We start from the raw sequence: 4,390 nt of genomic DNA, 5'->3' as shown, positions 1-4,390 counted from the left end.
TATTTTATTATTATTATTTTAAAAAATAACAACAAAACCCCAAAACTATGTTTTTCCTTATGTACAACTCCACACTGGCTAAAATCCAAACTTTCCTGCAGGATACAAAATACAGATCTGCTGTTTCTCAGAATTAGGCATACTTTTGTTAGCATGACACTTAAATTTGATCATGCAATCCTTCTGATTAAAGCCTCACTGTTTATTTACTGTCTGCAATATTAAATCCAAACCTTTCAGTATAAACACATCTGACATGTAAATTTACCAAAACCATTCTCTGGCTAAAATTTAAAGGCCTTAGCACAATACACAGTTCCAACTTGTCATTCCTTGAGGGAGAAATCACATTCTGAAAGCCTGGTACACAAATTAGGTAAAAAAATCTTCATCTCAGAAACATGCACATTGCATAAATGAACTCATTGCCTTTTTATAAAAGTCCTCTAAGGTATGTGCCATGATTATGAGATTCCAAGACCCCAATATAAAGTTCTAATTGAAACACAAAATTTGACTAATTTATCTGCAGGTTCATCTGTCAGACGTAAAAACCTCAGCCATGTCTATCACTTAAGTCACTTATGGATTAAAATTGAAATTCTCGCTAACCTGATTTAAAACGCAGATTATACACCTTCTTAATAATAAGTCTATATTTCTTATCAGATTTACCAATTTGATTGTGCAAGTGATTAAATCTTTCCACTTTTACCTAAAATCTCATGTTCTTGGCCTGTCATAAAAATCTTAATACTCCTGAATATCAGAATTTAAACTGTTAGCAATACAAACAAAAGTTATCTCATAATTTTAAAATTCAAACACACAGTTCCAACCACTTAACATAAATTAAACTTTTTAGCTATATAATCTAATTGCCAAGTGATCAATTCAAAATCCACACCTTCATAGGTGACTCCAGAAACCTTTGACTAGCTTAAGTCTGCAGCTCTTAACACAGTAGGAAAATTTGATCATGTTATTTCTCAATGCAGAGGGTCATACTTCTTGCAACATGTGTGCAATGACTGTTGTATCTTCTGTTTACAACTTTCCAAGATCTCTGTATTACCTGTGAGACCAAGTCTAAATCCTGAACAAACCCTACATTTCTCAACAGACCAACCTCATCCACCACAAAAATCTCATGATGTCATTCTCCTAAAATCTCACAATGGCGACAATCCAAATTCCTTAGCATGGCATGACAGCATGTTCCTGTTGTTCTTAAAACCATGTCTAAACTTTGCATGCTATGTAAATGTCATCATAGAACTTCTCCGCCCGGTCAGTAAGTGACCCAGCTCCTCAGCATGGAGCCCACACTGGATGCCCTTGTGCTGAGAGGCAGCGGACACTCATCCATGCATTAAATGGCTCATCAAATCCATACCTTAGTATAAAGCATGTTTTAACCATAGAATTCCTCTGGAGACAAACTCTCACTGTTTCACTCCTTAAAACACTTCACTAGCCAAACTCTGAACACCTACAGAAGGATTCAAAATGGTATTACCTCACCCCTCGACAACAGAGCCTTCGACGCGCACACACATATCACATCTCCCATGCATGTTATAAAAATCCACATTCTCCTCTGCCGAAGTGTGTAAATCGGAACACGTAACAACAGCGCAATTTAAGACATTGCAAAGACTCCTCATTGCTTGTAGGTTAAGTCCCAAATTCTTAGCTGATAGTGCGTCATCTTACCATCCTACTCACCTCCAAGCTGGTCTATAAAAACCCTCAACTCTCACCCCATCACACTTTTAAGTCCTTTATTGGCTTCAATCCAAACTTAGTAGAGTGATATAAAATTTTGATCATGTCATCCCTTAAAATAAAATTCTCACAACCTAGCACAGTTCATTAAATTTGATCTTGTAACTCCACCTTAAAAATCCTACAGTGTCTCTTAATCGTGCACAACATAAAAGTCCAGACTCTTGGCATGCAGTGGGAATTTGATTTCATAATTCACTGTGTTGTATTTATCAAACACAAAAACTTCACCATGTCACTCCGTTAGAACTTCTATTAGATAAATCAAATTCCTAAGAGTGAGCAGAACTCTCATCATGTCAGAGCCTCTAAATAAATTCCAAATTTCTCTGCATCGTCCCAGTCCTGGTCATGTAACCCTTTTAATTAAAATCTTTCTTCAATGTCAACATATCATATCTCTTTGGCATGCCCTGTGAGTCAAACCTTGGCATTCCTTCAACATATAAAGTCAGAATGTTTGGGCATGATCTTTAAATTTGTGCCTGTTAAACTTCCCTATTTACAATTTCTCAGTGTTTCCTTGCTGCTTGTAATAATGAAGTCCAAAGCGGTTAGCCATAAAATATATTTTATCATGCTTTTCTGTGGACTTATCTCCCACAGCAAAAGAAAAAAACAAAGCAAAACAAAACAACCTCACCATCACATTTCGTAAAACCTTTTGGAGGAAGCCCAAACCCCTTGGCGTGATAGAAAATTTTGATCCTGTCATCCCTCAAAATCAGGTCCAGATTTCTACCCCAGAAGCCTAAATCAATTCACAAAACTCCCACTTAAATTTTTTAATGGAGTTTCATTTGCAATTAAGAGTCTCACTGTCTTTGTGTGATACCCACATTTAATCATGACATTCAACTTCCAACTTTTCAAATTTCACGTCCATGATATAAAATTCAAGTCCCTGAGTGAGATGAGAACTGGAGCCCGTGTATCTCATGTTGCAACGTAGAGTTCGTTCCTTATACCTCAGGTCACCAAGCTTAACTATCTATGGCATCCTTCCTTGTTCCTCAGGTGTTTCGCTAAAAAGGTTGAATTTTGGTTTTTGTTATTCCTGGAGCTTTCTAGTTTTTTAAGTCTGTCGTTTGTAAGTTAGCCCAGCAGCCTCTCCTCTTCTTACTCTTTTCTGGGCTAGGCAACCTGCTTGGACCCTGTGTGAGGGGCTGGAGGCAGTCCCATCTTGTAGCCCGTTACCAGTCAGGATGCAAAAACTGTGCCCTGGAGATTAAGGCCAAGCTGGAGGTGAGTGAGGGTTCCTTGTGGCAAAAGGAGAGACCTCCCACGCTGGCCTGTCCCTCTGGGTGGACTTGGGACATATTCGACTATTATCCGCACTCTCCCTGTGGCTTTCAACAATCACCTGGGCTTCCCCTGGCTTCTGCCCTCCACTCGCCCACCCTGCTCTCCTCTGGGTTCTGCAGAAGGAATATTCTTCCTTCAAATGCATCTTCATGCATATCCTCAAACTTCACAGCAATTTCTTTGATCACCCTACATCTACAAAATCGAATTTTAGCTCTTGAGGTTGGAACTGCCCTTTGGGTCTTTATTGGAACCACCCCCAACATTCAAGACAGACACCCCAGCCTCACCACTGTCAGTGCTTGAAGATGGTCAGGTCAGCTCCTTGCTTGCCTCTGAGCAAGTGGCCCATGGGGTCAGGGCTGACAGGGAGCATCTATGTAGGGTTCAGTGAGGGGGGGTGGGGGGGCAAATCCCTCAGCAAATACCTTTCCCTGTACAGTAAAGGAAATCTGATTTTAAAAATAGAGCTTGGAAGAGGAGATGAGAAGATATTTAGGAACAGAGTTGAGTGTTGAGCATGGGTGGGGGGCAGGGATGGAGTAATTAGGGGAAAGGTGAGGGCAAGGGAGGAGGGCGGATGCCCCCCCCCCCAGGAGTCCAGGAGGAAGGTAAAGTCAGCTAGGCTGCAGGGGAGATGAGGGCAGCCATAACTCCCAGACACCTGCTGTTATACCTAGTGAAGACCCTTGCCACTTTGGATTTCTTGTGTGTGACCCTCAGAGTCCCTTGAGGGTGAGGGGACATAGCCACCAGGTCTTAAAGGCTAAGAGGCTTCAGAATAAATACCTTCCTGTCATTCCTCTACTGCTTTGGTCTTCTGGTGGCATGGATTGGCAGTGGACTAGAGTGAGGATATGGTAAAACACACAGATTATGTTATTTATTTAGTTTGCTAGACAAATGTCATAGTCAGAATGTGCCTTCGACAGGTGGGGGCTTTAGGGCGTTGGTTTCCCTGGCAGAGAAGAGTGTATTGGTCACTCTTCTTATTCAGTTTGCTGGGTGGGAGAGTGATGGGACCCTCAGCTGGACTTTTTAAAAGCCTCATGAGGAGCTCCGGACCCATGTCCCAGCAGCCTTAGTGTGTACAAGGAGTTGGCTTGGCACTTCACATACCGGGGTACCCTCCTGCTCAACTCTGCCTTGACTTCAGCCTCTCGAATGGGAGACCACCATTCACTCTAGCCCGGGGGAAACCCAGTCACTCTCTTTTTCTCTGTAGTAACATCATCACTGTGATGGGGAAACTGAGTCTTTAAAGGGAAGGGAGACCCGCCCGACCCCATGTTCAGGG

This window comes from Nannospalax galili, unplaced genomic scaffold (assembly GCF_000622305.1).
Source record: "Nannospalax galili isolate Female #2095 unplaced genomic scaffold, S.galili_v1.0 scaffold188, whole genome shotgun sequence".
In the NCBI taxonomy this organism is placed as follows: Eukaryota; Metazoa; Chordata; class Mammalia; order Rodentia; family Spalacidae; genus Nannospalax; species Nannospalax galili.
Note: the sequence above shows the minus strand (reverse complement) of the source record.